General features: G+C 36.1%; 1 pseudogene; it reads right to left on the bottom strand.

Moving 5' to 3' along the window:
* LOC102838722 overlaps positions 1 to 17,349 on the bottom strand; it is a 32,496-nt pseudogene extending 15,147 nt beyond the window's left edge.
* Positions 17,350 to 17,552: the final 203 nt, after the last annotated feature.

Here is a 17,552-nt window from a genome sequence, read left to right as displayed (position 1 = left end):
ATGATATCTAATTGTTGTTTTGATTTGCATCTCTCTAATGGCTAGTGTTCATGAGCATTTCTTCATATGTTTGTTGACTTTCCGGATCTCTTCCTTAGTGAAGTGTCTGTTCATATCCTGTGCCCGCTTTTTAATTGGGTTATTTGTCTTTTTCTTGTAGAGGTGTTGCAGTTTCCTGTATATTCTGGAAATGAGTTCCTTGTCTGATATGTCATTGTAAAAAAATTTTTCCCGTTCTGTGGGTTCCCTTTTTACTCTTCTGGTGAAGTCTTTTGATGTGCATAAGTTTTTAATTTTTAGTATGTCCCACTCATCTATTTTATCTATTGTTGTTTGTGTGGTTTTCAAAATGTTTTGTAGTGTGTGTATTCCCATCATTAGTGCCTTCACATTGAGGTGAAATCCATACTGAAGACTAGTCTTTGATCTTCATCTGTAAGTATTTTGTCTTCTTCATTCCTAGGAAGCTAGGTTGCATAATTTGCATATCACAGGTTGTTAATGGATATTCCTCTAATCCTGATGCCTTGGTGTTCTTCTTCATATAATCTGATACTGATTGAATATGTATGTTGAAAGAATACAACCTTTCCAATTTTTAAACCATTCAGTATCTTCTTACTCTGTTCTATCAACTGCTTCTTTTGTATTTACTTGTTCCTCATGGGCACAACTAAGTGTTCTGGACTACCCATTCTTCACAAAGTTATCCACAGTTAATCATTGCTTTACATTGTTAATATGACATAAGTAAACATCTTTCTGGTATTCTCTGCTTTTACTAAAGATACATATGGCATCAGCAATGGTATCCCTTGTTCCCCATCCTCTTTTGAATCTGGTTTGAATTTCTGTTGAATCACTGTTGCAATCATTTTTTAATTATCTTTAACAAAATTTTACTTGCATGTGTTATTAATAATATTGTTTGATGATTTTTCTGCATTCCATTGGGTCACTTTTCTTTGGAATGGACAGATATGAATGTGGTTGTCCAGATTGTTGTCTTCCATATTTCTTGGCATAGATGAGTGACTGCATCCAGTGTTGAATCAGTTTTCAACCTTGATAGATAATTTCTTTCTTTTCCTTTTTTGGAGTCAATCAAATACATGTGTGAATTTTGTAGAATTGAAAAATGCACTGAACAGCAAAATCGACTTGAACTATAAGGTTGGAGGTTCAAGCTCACCAGAAGCTCCTCAGAAACAGTACACAGGGTCGCTATGTGTCAGAAATGACTCGATGGTACTTGACAATAACAATATCAATTGGTTGCTTGCCATTCTTTAAGATATATAAAGCTACTCAATTTACTGGTACCACATATTTTGATATAGTGAAAACATCATGAGTGTGCATCCCACATACACACATTCTGACTCAGCCTTTTAAAAACATCCTTTTATTGTGAATTAAGTGACAGTTTACAGACAAGATCATCAGTTTTGCATTCAATAAATCATACACTTTGTTTCATCTCAATGATTGCAATCCTCTCCATGTAACTGCTTGCTCCCTGTGGTTGGCTATGTACAAAACAAATATTCCCTTTCAAACTCATATATATATCTCAATCACTTGATTTATAGATTAATTACATAAAATGAAGTAACTTAAAATATTTCAAATGGATAAATATGTAAATATTTATGAATTCATATATATGAAATACATATATGAAATATATATATATATAACTCTTCCTCTAATACACATTCAGCCTGTTTCTCTGTTCTTGTATCAACACAGACATCCCTGTGTCTTCACTTACCTTCATCGTTCTTCTGCTAAACACCTGCTTCTTTTATATTGCCTCTTACTTTCTTGGATATTTCCCTCACCCTTTCCCTAGTTAATGTATATAACCTCTACCCAGTGAATCACTTGCCCTTTCCTTCTACGTCTGGTAACCATCAAATAATTTTTCTTTTTGTATGTAAATCTTCTCTTGAGTTTTTACAATAGTGGTATCATACAATATTTGTCCTTTTGTGACTGACTTATTTCACTCAACATATGTTCTCCAGGTTCATCCATTTTATGAAGTGTTTCTCAGATTCATCTTTATTCTTCAATATTGCATAGTATTCTGTTGTGTGTGCTTACCAAGGTTTGTTTATCCACTTTTGTACTGATGGACATTTAGACTGTCTCCATTTTTTGCTATTGTGAATAGTGCTGCACTGAACATCAGTGTTACTCTATCTACTCGTGCCCTGGCTCTTATTTCATTTGGATTGTTGGGTCATAGGGTATTTCTAGTTCCCACTTTCTAAGGAAGAGCCAGACTATTTCCACAAGTGGTTGATCCATTTTACAATCCCACCAGAAGTGTGGGAGTGTCCCAATCTCTCCTCCTCAACATTTGTAGTTTTCCATTTTTTTGGAACTTTGCTATTAATCCTGGTATGAGGTGATATCTCATTGTTGTTTTGTTTTGCATCTCTCTAAAGGAGCTCTGGTAGCATAGTGGTTACCAGTCGGGCTGCGAACCTAAAGGTCAGCAGTTCGGAACTACCAGTCGCTCCATGAGAGAAGATGAGGCTTTCTGCTCCCATAAAGATTTACAGCCTTGGAAACCCTGTACAGGGTTGCTATGGGTGGGAACCAACTCGAAGACACTTAACAACAACAATGGAGTGCAGAGTCCTGGTGTGGTGCTGTGGGTTAATGCGCCAGACTGCAAAGCCATTTGAACAGCAAGGTTGGCGATTCAAGTTCACCAGCTGCTCCTCGGAAACCCTATGCAGGGTCGCTATGGGTCGGAATCGACTCAACGGCACTTCACAACAACAACAATGGAATTCTGGTGTGGCACGGTGGGTTAATGCGCCAGATTACAAAAAAGTTTGAACTGCAAGGTCAGCAGTTCAAGCTCACCAGCTGCAACTTGAAAACCCTATACAGACAGGGTCGCTATGAGTCTGAAGTGACTCAATGGCACTTAATAACAACAATGGTTAATTATCATGAACATTTCTTCATTAGTTTGTTGGCTGCCTGAATGTCTTCTTTGGTAAAGTCTCTCTTCATGTTCTGTGCCTATTTTTTAAATGGCTTGTTTGTCTTTTCCTTGTAGAGGTGTTGTATTTTTGTTAAATTTTTGAGATTAGTCTCTTGTCTGATATGTTGTTGGGAAAAAAAAAAAAAAAAGTCAGTCTGTTGGCTCTCTTTCACTCTTGATAAAATTGTTTGATGTACCTAAGTGACTCAGTCATTTACTGGAATGGTTTGCTTGTGTGCTCCTCATATTGTATTGTCTCCTCCTTTCTTTTCCCAGCATTTATTTTCTGATCCATCCATCTATCTAAGGTTGACCTTGATTTTGTAGAATAATTATATATAATGAAGTAACTTAAAATATTTCAAATGGGTATATATGTATGAATTCATGTATAAACATACAGAAACCACCAGCCACTTGGTGGGAGAAAGATGAGGCTTTCTGATCACGTAGAAATTTACATCCTCAGAAACCCTATATATGGTCACTGTGATTGGGATTGATTAAATTGCACTCAACAACAACCAGAGGTAGGGTTTGCTTAGATGACATAGGATTTATGTTACTAATGCTGAACTTATTTGAAAAATAATAAAGAGAATGATTGTACAACTTGAAGAATGTAATCAATGTCACTGAATTGTATATGTACAAATTGTTGAACTCTTGTATGTTTTGTTATGTGTATTTTCACCACTGTAACATTCTAATTATTAATATATATAGCTGTTGAATGTAATAGGTATAAATACAATATGCATGATAGAATAATGACAGAAATTTGGTCTTTCTGGATAAAATGAATGTACAGTGGCATATGTATTTGCATATCAGGGCAGTACATATCTGTGCTTATGTATGTGTGATGAAATCATTGGAAAATTAGTATTCTATTGAGCTAATCATATAGCTATATCTTAGAATACTAGCTATAATATTACAAAACTTTTGTTAACCTAAAAATTAATGGTTAGTTCAATTTACATATGAATTATAAATAGACTTAGTATTTTTATCAATGGGGATTACTTGTGGGCTCTCTTATTTCTCATTTCTATCTTTATCTCAAGAACATCACATATCTAGCAATATTCTGGTGATGTCCTTTGTAATTTCCTTAACATTGATTTTCAAAGTATTTAGCTATGTGATTTTTTTTTTTTTTTTTTTAAGAAACTAGTTTCTGGAAAAATTTTGTCCTCAGTTTAAGTACTCACAAAATAGACAATGGCTACTAAAACCTTCCGGATGACAATACAGTTTATCTATTACTTAAAAATGTTTTGACACATAAACATTCCTATTATGTATGATTTATTTCACAACTTTTAATTAAAAGCCATCAGATTATTATTTTGTTTTTCTCTACATTAAAAATTCTTATGGGACATCAATATTAAAGCTTCAAAGGAGAAAATAGTAATATATTATAATAGTGCCTGTAAATATATAATAAAATACTAAATAATTGTTATAAAAGGCTCTGGGATCTGAGTAAAATGAGATTATTAATTTAATGTTGTGTTACAGTGCTTCTATTTTTCTAATGTTCAATAACATTAACTATGAAATTAAGATAAATGTTACTTGTCATTGTACTAATATTAACAAGAGCAATTTTCAGAGATACTTTTAAAGGGTTTATTTGAAAATTTGGCTAGGAAGGAACATTTCTCAGAACTAATCATCTATATCTTTTTCATTTACTAGAGATAATGTCTAGAGAATTTAGATCAATCTATATTTACTTAGTCTGGAATATTCATGAAGATGATGTTGTAACTCATCACATTGCTGGTACAATGATGAATATGTACATCTTGTATTACAGAATAGAGAATATGCTAGTTGTGACAGTTTGTATGAATAGAAGAATGTACTATCTCTATATTTATCTTTCTATCTTTCAATCTATCATTATAATTATAATTTTGACTTACTGGTCAAATGGAAGAGTGTTTCCAGTAAACAGCTTCAGAGAAGAATGATGTAGGAGAAAGACACTGAAGTAGGAATGCAAAGCCCAGTTTCCTGTCCCTCTCTCAAACTCAGTTTGCTTGGAAATAAATTAACTTCATTGCAATCCATGAAGTCATAGTAGAATTGTGCTTCATAATGCCTGATTTTTCAGAAGTAGATTATAAAGCTTCCTCTTACAGGGGCTTCTCCATAGAATCAAACTTCTAATCTTTAGGTTGGCAACCAAACATTTAACATTTGCACCATTCAGGTACACGGAATGGACACTATTGCAACTGATTTAAGTTAACTTTTCTATGATCAAAATTCTAATGCTGTAATAATATCATTCTGCCTAGTTCACATGTTCTCAAGGAAAAAAAAATATTTTGGCATTGTATCTTGTCATTATAAATCAGTATCTAAAATGTTTGATTATGAGCAATTATATTAGAAATATATATTTTATTTAACAGAGTTGTATACATAACATTATTTAACTCTATGTCTATATAACACCATTTAACTCCCTGGGTCTTCATCATGATTCTACCAACTCCCTCTTCTTGTATATTGCCCTTCCCATCACCTGAGTTAATATGTGTCTACCCTTTCTCTGATGGCATCCCTCCTAGTCACCAGAATTGAGATGTGCAGACAGCGAGAGACCAATGAACAGATACCAAAAAAAAAAAAAAAAAAGAATATTCACACATGTATCTCCGTGGTTCTGTCAGGTGTTTGTGGCTATTCTGATCCTTCCCCCACTTGGACTCTCCCAGATGGCGGTTCCAGGAATAGCTGAGTGTCTTGAACTAGAAAGCAATGGATTGATTGATTCTGCTACAAATTCCCCTAGCTGTAAGCCTTCCAAGCTTCTAAATATTCCTTCATATGTATTTCAGAGTTCTAACACCATCCCTTGAACCTGCTTGGTCCACTATTCTGTATTGTTGCTGATGGAGCTCCTCAATTCTGGTGGGGATGCCTGAGTGAATGGACACCCCACCCCCATCCCTGCAGGGTTCTACTACAAATGCGCACAGATCTCCTCAAAATTTAAAGTGACAGTTTCTAATTAAATCAAACGGCTACCACTCATCTGTCAATTTGTCATACTATGGTGGCTTTGAGTTGCTGTGATTCTGAAAGCTATGCCACCAGTATTTTAAATACCAGCAGGGTCACACAAGGTGGACAGGTTTCAAATGAGCTTCCAGACAAAGAGAGACTAGGAAGAAAGAGTGACAAACTACTTTTGAATATTTAGTCACTGAAAACCTTATGAATAGCAGATATAGTGCCTGAAAATGAGCCCCTCAGGTTGGAAGGCACTCAAAATATGACTGGGGAAGACATGCCTCCTCAAAGTAGAGTTGACCAAGATAAAGCAAACGGAGTAAAGCTCATGGGAGAAAAGCCTGTGGGACCTTCATTTGCTGATATGACACAATTCAAAATGAAGAGAAACAGCTGTAAACACCCATTGAAAATCAGAACACGGAATGTACGAAGTATAAATCTGGGAAAATTGGAAGTTGTCAAAAATGGAACGTATAAACATTGATCTCTTAGATATTAGTGAGCTGAAATGTACTGGTATTGGCCATTTTGAATCTGACAACCACATGGTTTAATAGGCTGGGAATGACAAGTTGAAGAGGAATGGTGTTTCATTCATCAAAAAGAACGTATCCAGATCAGTCATGAGGTATAATGCTGTCTGTGATAGGATAATATCCATGCGTGTAGGCAGGGAAGCCCAGTTAATACCACTATTATTCAAATTTATTCACCAACCACTAAAGCCAATGAGGATAAAATAGAAGAATTCTACCAACTTCTTCAATCTGAAATTGATCAAATATGCAATCAAGATGCATTGATCACTACTGGTTATTGGAATGCAAAGATTGGGAGCAAAGAGAAAGGATCAGTTGTTGAAAAATGTGGCCTTGGTGATAGAAATTATGCTGGGGAACACATGATAGAATTCTTCAACACCAATGATTTGTTCATTTCAAATACCTTCTTTCGACAGCATAAGAGATGACTATACACATGGACCTCACTAGATGGAATACATAGAAATCAAATTGACTACATCTGTGGAAAGAGACGATGGAAAAGCTCTATATCTTCAGTCAAAACAAGGCCAAGGGCAGACTGTGGAACAGACAATCAATTACTCATATGCAAATTCAAACTGAAGCTGAAGAAAATGAAAACAGGTCCATGAGAGTCAAAATATGACCTTGAATATATCTCACCTGAATTTAGAGATCATCTGAAGAACAGATTTGATACATTAAACACTAAAAACCGAAGACCAGAAGAGTTGTGGGATGATATCAAGTACATCATAAATGAAGAGAGCAAAAAGTCATTGAGAAGACAAGAAAGAAGGAAAAGGTCAAAATGGATGTCCAAAGAGACAGTGAAACTTGCTCTCCAGCATAGAGATGCTAAAGCACATGGAAGAAATGAGGAGGTCCAAGAGCTGAACAGAAAATGTCAAAGATCAGCTCAAGAAGATAAAGCCAAATATTATAACAAAATGTGTCAAGATCTGGAATCAGAAAACCAAAAAGGAAAAATACACTCAGCATTTCTCAAGCTGGGGGAACTCAAGAAAAAAATTCAAGCCTCAACTTTTGTTACTGAAAGATTCACTGGGCATATAATTGAATGATGCAGAAAGCATCAAGAGAAGATGGAAGGAATTACACAGAGTCACTGTACCAAAAGGAAATGGTTCGTATTCAACATTATCAAGAGGTAGCATATGATCAAGAGCCAATGAATGATACTGAAGGAAGAAGTCCAAGGTACATTGAAGGAATTGGCAAAGAACAAGACACCAGTAATTGACAGAATCAAAATAGAAATCTTTCAAGAATGTGAGGCAGCACAGAAGGCACTCGCTCATCTCTGCAAAGAAATTTGGAAGACACTATCTGCCTGAATGATTGGAAGAGATCCATATTTGTGCTGTCTTCCAAAGAGAGGTGACTCAACGGAATGCAGAAATCATTGGACAATCTCTTTGATATCCCATGCCAGTAAAGTTTTGCTAAAGGTAATATAGAAATGGCTGAAAGCATACATTGACAGAGAACTTCCAGAGGTTCAAGCCAGATCCAAAAGAGGCCATGGAATGAGGAATATCTTTGCTGATGTCAAATGGATCTTGGCTGAAAGCAAAGAATATCAGAAAAATGTTTACCTTAGCTTTATTGACTATGCAAAGACTTTCAATTGTGTGGATTATGACAAGCAATGGACAATATTGCTAAGTATGAGTATTCCAGAACAGTTAATTGTGCTCATGAGGGATCTGTACCTGGACCAACAGGCATTTATTCAAATAGAACATGGGAACACTGAATGGTTTAAAATTTAGAAAGGTATGCGACAATGCTGTATTCTTTCACCACACTTATTCAACCTGTATGCTGAGTAAATAATCCAAGAAGCTGGGTTATATGAAGAAAAACATGGCATCAGGATTGGAGGAAGACTCATTAACAACCTGCGATATGCAGATGATACAACCTTGCTTGCTGAAAGTGAAGAGGACTTAAAACATTTACTGATGAAGATCAAAGAGCACAATCGTCGGTATGGATTACATCTCAATGTAAAGAAAACAAAAATCCTCACTACTGAACCAATAAAAAACATTCTTATCAACAGAGAAAAGATTGAAGATGTCAAGGACTTCATTTTTCTTGGATCAACTATCAACACTCATGAAAGAGGCAGTCAAGAAATCAAACAATATATTGCATTAGGCAAATCTACTGCACAAGACCGTTTTAAAGTGTTGAGGAACAAAAATGGCAGCTTGAGGACTATGATGCACCTGATCCAGCCATGGTATTTTCAATAACCTCATATGCATATGAAAGCTGTAGAAGAATTCATGATTTTAAGTTATGGTGTTGGAGGAAAGTATTGAAGATGCCACGGGCTGCCAAAAGAACCAATAGATCCGTTTTGGAAGAAGTGCAGCCAGAGTGCTCCTTGGAGGCCAAGATGGCCAAACTTTGTGTCTGATACTTCGGGCATATTGTCAGAAGGGACCAGTCACTGGAGAAGGATATCATGTTTGGTAAAATGGAGGGTCAGAGAAAAAGAGGAAGACCCCCAACAAGATGGATTGGCCAAGTGGCAGCATCAATGGACTCAAGCGTGGCAACAGTAGTGATGTTGGCCCAGGATTGGGCAGTGTTTTGTTCTGTTGTGCATAAATTCGCTAAGGGTCAGTACTGACTCGATGGCACCTTACAACTACAACAACAACCCTCTCTCTGATCTACTAATTACTCTCTCTCCCCTCCTGCCACTGGTAACCATCAAATAATGTTTCTTTTAACATGAAAACCTTTTCTTAAATTTTTACTTTTTACTCATCCTAATAATTTTACCTAATACCGACACCCACTGACTCATAAAATTAAACTTATTATTCTACATAATTATTTATTTAGTTTTTTTACTCTTTGCAAATTCATTAGCTTTTTTAAATCTGTAGAACTGTAGATAAAATATTTTTATGTTTTACAGTTATGCTTTTTCCAGCAAATTTTAATAAAACTCATTACCTAGGTTTGGAAAAAAAACCTTAGAAGATGTTTTAATGGCTCAGTGACCAAATGCCTTGCTGCTCTGCTGGTGAAATATGTCTCTATCTGCTTTCATAAAGATTTACAGTCTTGGAAACCCTATGGAACATTTCTACTGTGTTCCTTTGGCTTAAAAGAATGTGCTATTTGAATGTCTAATGTAATAGTATTTTGGCTTATGAATTGATTTATAAGTATGGCATCTAAATGTCTTATTTTGAGTAATCCTACAGATCTTGAGTTACTGAAATAAATATGGAACAGCAATAAGAAAATTATAATGTATTTTCTTACATTGTACTATGTTTCATAAATATAGACACTTAAATCAAAGTACTTAAAAAATAATGTGATCATATGTTTTAACCGATTTTTAATTTTTATTCTTAATCTCACATCAGCAGGGAGAAGAGGAAAGCCTGGAAGATATGAAATACAGGTAGCTACTGATTTACAACAGGTTTCTGTTCCAGCAACTCCATAGAATGTTAGTTCTTATTTAAGTCAAATACCCCTCTTTGTTAGTTTTCATTATTACAGGTTAATGCACTGGACCGTAAGGTCAATTTGAACTGCAAGGTCAACGGTTCTCAGAACTGACTCAATGACACTTCACAACAACACTGGCATAACAATAACAGCATCTTTGTAAAGTCAAACTTTGTCTTTGGTGAATTGAAAAATTAAATATAAACTTGCAGATGCCTTTTAAATACATGTATACATAAATAAAAATGCACACATCATAAAAATTTACTCTAATGATGATAAGAGTTGGGCTACATTTGCATTCTGTCATTTGTGGTTTTAATTCCACTTGTAGAATATTTTGGTTCATCTGAATTATCCTTAAAGATAGACATAGCATTTCTACTTAGAAAAGTAATAATTGTCTCCTTGGTCCTTCAATTTGTTTTGTTTGGAAACTTTTTCTTGTGGATTGAGTGAAGGTTTATGGATAAAATCACCAGTTTTACATTCACAAACCATATACTTAATCTCATTTCAATTATTGCAATGCCCTCCATATAAGAACAATATAAACAAGAACTTGATGGCAGTGAATTTGGTTTGGTTTTTGGCGGTGGTACATTGGGTAAGTGATAAGGTGCTAGCTGAAAGTTCTGGTGTTTGAACACACCAGCTGTTAATCGAGAGAAAAGATCTGGATATCAGCTTCCTTAAAGATGATCATCTAGGGACACCTACGGAGCAGTTCTGTCCCATGCAGTTATGGACTCAAAATGTACTGGAGAGCCAACAACAGGAAGCCTGAAATAGCACAAATAAGTTTCTGCTTTGAAATTTCTAGGACCAAAGTTATTTTTCTGTGGTTAACATAACACATTATAATAACTTTTTATCTATTTCTATATGCTATACAAACATAATTTTTATTCTAATTTCTCTATGAAAGAGATAAGACAGGTAAGGCAGCAAAGTTACTTATAGCAACATTTTAGGTTTTGTCTTTTCAAAGCTTAAGCAGTTAGGGATTTTTGAAAGATATTTTACCTTTAGACTATTGAAGGATATAGATACCAACTCCTCGGCACATAACAACAACAACATACTATATTTTATTTAACATTTATGATTATTTACTTGTTATTTTAGTATGAATGCATGGAGGTTATTTTCTACTTTATTCATCCATATCAACATACAGATCATACATATGGAAATTGTTTGGGGGTAAATAATTACATTTAAAATTTAAAGTATAAAGAAAAAACACTTTTTCCTTCCTGAAGTGTTTTGTTGTTGTTGTTGTTAAGTGCCTTCGAGTAAGTTCCGACCCATAGCGACCCTGTACAGGGTTTCCGAGACTATAAATCTTTACAGGAGCAGAAAGCCTCATCTTTCTCCCACGGAACGGCTGGTAGTTTCGAACTGCTGGCCTTAAGGTTCGCAGCCCGATTTGTAACCACTACGCTACCAGAGCTCCTTCCATGTATGTAGTTGTTTTTGTTGTTGTTGTTGTTACGTGTCATGGAGTCGGTTCCAACTCATAGCGACCTTGTACAGGGTTTCCAAGGCTGCAAATCTTTATGGGAGCAGACAGCCTCATCTTTCTCCTGTGGAACAGCTGGTAGTTTCAAATGCTGACCTTGTGGCTCACAGCCCGATTCGTAACCCCTATGCTACCAGAGCTCCTTATATGTGGAGTTAGACAATCATAAACATTCTAATGTGGATGAGGAAGTTTAGTCATAATACTTGTGAGAAATCAGATGGAACTTTGAATAATTTTTAAGATCATACCTTTGTATGGGTTATCATGTTTTGGAATTCATTTTTAAGTTTAAAGTCCCAAAAATCTCTGGTAAAATATAGCTTCCAACTTAATATAGAAAGCTATATTACTTTCTCTAGAAAAATTGTACCTGATCTACTCTTATATATTCTGTTTTTACCGGTAACCTGACTGCTTCAAATTTCCCAACTTCACTTCTCAAAGGGAACTGTTATTTCCTTATTCTTGCCTGGTTGTAGCAACTCTAACAGAGTGGACAGTAAATCAGTGAGAAGAACAATTTTACAGTAGATCAAAGATGAAATACTAGGCATGGAGTGCATTGAAAATATTGTTTGGTAGATTTCTCTTTCATCTTCTGAGAGACCTATCATCACTAAAGATAGCTGTGATGCAGTAAAAATTGTATTCGAGTTGACACTCAGAAGACCTGGTTTACAGATCTACTACTCTGTCTAGGGTAACTTGGATCAATTCATTGTTGACTTATGAATACCCTTTACTTTGTGTACAGATCAGGGACATTTGGTTGAATCATATTAAATTTGTTATATTTGACCATTTCTGACGTACAAAAAAAAAAATTTCATTTCATTCAAACATATAGATACTATCTCACTCTATTGCTTTGTGTACTAAATCAGAAAAATGCAATGCATAAAGAGGAGTGGATACAATTTTATTTATGAATATTATGACAGTCCTGTTGAAAATAATCTATCTAAATATAAGCAATATTAGTAATAAGGTCGGCGGTTCCAACTAACCAGCTGCTCTTCGGAAATCCTATACAGGGTCGCTATGGGTTGTAATCGACTGGACGGCACTTAACAACAACAGGGTTATGCCAGGTAGCCGAACAGTCCCTTTTATTCAATTTACTCACAGCAGTATGGTTTGAAAGTGGAGCAGCAAATCATTGCACTCTAGGAAAAGCTGTGTGAATGTTGCAACATAACATGATTTTAAATGCAGTATCACTTAATTTGCTTTACACAAGACCCACTCCACATCCAACCTGTCCTTCCAGTTCTTATCTGCCTTTCCTAGGAGTCAACTTGAGATGTCCTAAACCTAAACAGTTCTCATTTAACTATGTTCAACAGTTGATAAAGGAAGCTACCAAGCTCCCACACATCAACTCTAACCTTTGGTATTAAATATTCTGGAACAGGACAGTTGAAATATGATCAAAATCAGGTGAGGAGCTTTAAGGAAGGCTTGACAAAAACACTAAGAATAACAAATGAATTGACTTCCAGAAAAAGTGCTATTGGGGGCAAATGGTTTTAGCTGTTGTTCTGAACTGTCCCATTAGAAAGGGCCTCCAGGTATGAGCTTTGCATACAAAAGAAGCTTCAGTTAACATCAATAGAGTCTGGGTCTGCAGAGCAAGTTAACACCAGATTGACAGCATACACACTGTAGTCCATCGAATCTACTGAGAGAGTAGTGCAGTTTCATCACTGAATACTCTCCAATGTACTGTGTTGTTGTTGTTATTGTTGTTAAGTGCCATCTAGTCAGTTCTCACCAATAGCAACCCGGTATAGGGTTTCCAAGGAGCAGCTGGTGAGCTTGAACCACCAACTCTGTGGTTCAAACCAACTTTACAACCCAACGCATTAACCCACAGCACCATACCAGACTCCCCAACATATTCTGTTGTGTTGTGTTAACTGCCATAGATCCTGTTAGAACCCATAGCAACATTGTATAGGATTTCCAAGGACCAGCTGGTGAGCTTGATCCACCAACCTTGTGGTTCACACTGGCTTTGCAGTCCAATGTATTAGCCCAAAATGCATTATAATTGTCTTTAAAGTTCTTCAATTCATGGAACTGCTTGGCACATTTACTCTTGACTAGAGGGCAGGTGTGTCACCTGGATTGTTGTTGGGGAGACTTCAGAAGATTTAGTAAGGTCTCTTGCTACTGACTGGTGGTGGTTCTGAGGGCTCCCACTTAGACTTTGACCACATTGGCCAGCTCAGTTAAGGCTTCTTCATAGCACAAGTACTCCCTCTGTCCATAGAACCCTGTCTCATAGCCACCCAGCAGAGTTTAACGAGGACCTTGTGCACCCCCTTGAAAGGAATACTAGTGTTTCAAAGATCTAGCACATAGGAGTATAAGGAGCTCTGGTAGCGTAGTGGTTACGAATCGGACTGCAAACCTAAAGGTCAGCGGTTCGAAACTACCAGCTGCTCCGCAGGAGAAAGATGAGGCTTTCTACTCCCGTAAGGATTTACACCCTCGGAAACCCTGTACAGGGTCGCTATGGGTCGGAACCGACTCGACAGCACGTAACAACAACAACAACAATCAGGGAATTGGGATGCCAGCCTTCAGCATAAAATGGGATCTCAGAGTCAAGAATGGTGTCCAGAGATTTCATCCCACACAGATAGTTGTAATTTTGATTTCCCTGGTTTTCCAGTTTTAGCAGTCTTGTATCATCATCTGCAAGGAGCTGGGGTTCATACTTGATATCCTGAACCATGAATAGGCGAATATCAGTCTCCTCTTTCAGATCCTTGGGGGCATCATGTCCCACAGAGACATGAGGTCCCCATTTAGATTTCATTGCAAAGTGCATGATTTGCCTTTTCACAAAAACTGATAGCAGTAAAAAGACCAGGCTCCTATATGCCATCACCAGCAAGACATTCACTTGGGACAGCCAGTTACTGCTGGACACCCTTTGCAGAGCTGTTTTGCCTTGTCAGTCCAGATTCGCTGGAGGCAAAGGCGAGTCAGTATCCTGGAGCTCCCAGCCATTTTGTTAAGGGAGGAAAACCTAGTGAGACACTGCTTGAAAACATAGTGGCTTGCGATAGGTGGGGAAGGAGGAGAACCTTTTAATAGCTTCTTAAAGTATATAGTCTTGTTTTGGTTAAGTTCCATTAAGTCTGTTCTTTGCTTTTATAGCACCATTTTCTAATAAAGAACAGTCTGGCTTTCAGCATCTATGTATTTACTCATGTCTTCAATTATATAACTTTTTGTGTATTGACATTACACAAAAAGTAATGTCAGAATGACTCTACCCATCACATTATGAATAGGAAAAACAGAATGTTAAAAACAAGCTTAAAAACACAAAAACCAAACCAAACAAAAGATGTTGTTTCAGAGGCAATTGAATTTAAGTTAAAAATTATCAATGTTGCCAATTATGGTTATTTAAAACAATTTGGGGTGTTACATAATTGACTCTTAATAATAAGTGTGTTGTTGTTGTTGCTGTTAAGTGGTCTTCTGTTGGCTCCGACTCATAGCAACCCTGTATAGGAGTTCATAGGCTGTAAATCTTGGCAGTAGCAGAAAGCATAGTTCTAGAAAAAAAATAGCAGAAGCAAAGCCAAATCCCAAACTAAAGCAATAATCAGGGGTTGGAGTCAAACATGGCTCATGGAGTTTTGGATAGAGTTTAACCCAACTGTTAACTCTCTCATGACTACAAACTCCAGCACATCAAGGTAGTAGAAGTGAGTTTGTTATAGAAGGCCAGAAAGAACTGCTACCTCATTTTTCAAATAAGAATAAAGAATATCTTTCACAAAACCATGAACGGTCAGCATAAGAGTTGGCCATCTACTCTGCCTGGTGAATGAATAGACATTTTCATAAAAACTGGATTTGAATCTGGAAGTTCCCTCTGCCCAAGCAGGTTGAGATCTTCTTACTGAGATGTTAATGTGAAACTTGATTTTGAATTTATGATTTGTGTATAAAACTGGAAGAAACAAAAATAAATAAATAGAATATTTCCCCAAAGATATATAAACTAGAGTATCTATCATTCTTACAAAATACAACTTCTCCTGATTAAAAGTTTACTATCATAAGGAGCTCTGGTAGCGTAGTGGTTACGAATCGGGCTGCGAACCTTAAGGTCAGCGGTTCGAAACTACCAGCCACTCCGCGGGAGAAAGATGAGGCTTTCTACTCCCGTAAAGATTTACACCCTTGGAAACCCTGTACAGGGTCGCTATGGGTCGGACCCGACTCGATGGCACTTAACAACAACAACAACATCATAAATCAAGAATGCACTGGAAATAAACTCTTACTTAGAAAATCAACACTCAGCAAACAGGAGCATTTTCACACCATGAACTAGTGTACAAATAAAAACAGATTATCATAGTCCATGAAACTGTTGGAAAATATGTTTTTTATTGTCTCAAAAGGACAGAAAATGCAGTAAGTTTTCACTTGAAAAAGTGAGTTCAGTCCTAGTCTTGGGTCTATTCATTGTACTTTTTTATACTGCCAGGAAGAAAAGGAAAATAAAACAAAAATAATTGCAGATTTTCAAAATCACACATGAATTTGAATGATAGTACTGGGAGCCGGGGAGCCTGGTGATTCCACAAGAAAAACACTGGTTCACAAACCATAAGATGGTTCACGCCCATCAGCTACTGGGTGAAAGAAACATGAGTTTTTTTGCAAAAATGTAGAGTGTCTGAAACTCTGTACAGGTTAACTATGAGTCAGAATCAACTCCATGGCACACAACCACCAGTACCATCACTCCCATCTTTATCTTAGAGCTTGCAGAAAGGAAGATATATTCCTCTTTAAAAAGTAATCTGATTATAAATGGTCATTTCATTTTCTGTGATCACTTCAGTCATGATTTAAATTTTGTTTACTCTGTAAGTTCACTGGTTGCACAGTGTTTAAGTTCTAAACTGCTAACTGGAAGTTCAGCAGTTTGAGTGTACCAGTCAATCAGAAGAAGAAAAATGGGGTCACCTGCTCAATAAACATTGGCAACCTTGTAATCCTTGGGGGACATCTTTGTTCTGACCTACAAGTTACTCTGTGTCAAAATGGATTCATTGGTGAAAAGTTTGAGTAAAATTTTAATCAAAACTTTGGGTTAAACTGTTATTATGATGAAATGAACAGTAGTAATTTTCTCATATATATTTCACTTTAAACTTGATATTAGGAATTATGTAACCTGATGAAAGCTTAGATATTTGTTATTATTTATGGGCAAGAGGCTTTGTCATAAATGATTATACTAGCAATGATTATTCTAATGACTTCTTATGTAATTTCAGTGCAGCTTTAGTTTTCAATTCAAAGACAGTTTATCAGCCCAGTTATGACACTGAATGCATACATAACAAAGCCTGTTTCTAAAATGCCACATAAGCAAAACCAAGAATTTAAGTATTTACACAATATTACATAGGGATTTGTCTTAAATAAAATATTACTGATAGTGAACTGATTTTATTGGAATTGAGTAGTGGCTGCCCATAGCATAGTAAAAAGTTATTTCCATATAAAGCATATGTTTATTTTCATATTTCAAATTCTAAGAGTTGGAATTTAGAAATATATTTTTCCCAGTGAAACTGTCTTGGTGTTTGTTACCTATAACCTAAAACCCAATTATGTCAGTAGAACTGACTTCCCAGAAACTTACCTTTTAGTGGGATTGCTTTCCCAGAAAACTGCCTCAAGGGTGCCATTATTGCATATACATATTGGTTTTAAACTATAGAACTAACTTTCCACTTATTACTGGTCATATATTACTGTTTGAAATCCTGCCTCCCCCACAAGTAATATCCTTATGTTTTCCTGTATGTTTTATATTTTCTAGAAGGTATTCTATCTTGCAAGAGTCTTGATGAAAGGCATTCTTTAATGCATATCCATTACTCCATGTACA

This window comes from Chrysochloris asiatica, unplaced genomic scaffold (genome assembly GCF_000296735.1).
Source record: "Chrysochloris asiatica unplaced genomic scaffold, ChrAsi1.0 scaffold00063, whole genome shotgun sequence".
Taxonomy (NCBI): Eukaryota; Metazoa; Chordata; class Mammalia; order Afrosoricida; family Chrysochloridae; genus Chrysochloris; species Chrysochloris asiatica.
This window is presented reverse-complemented; position numbering and strand designations above follow the sequence as displayed.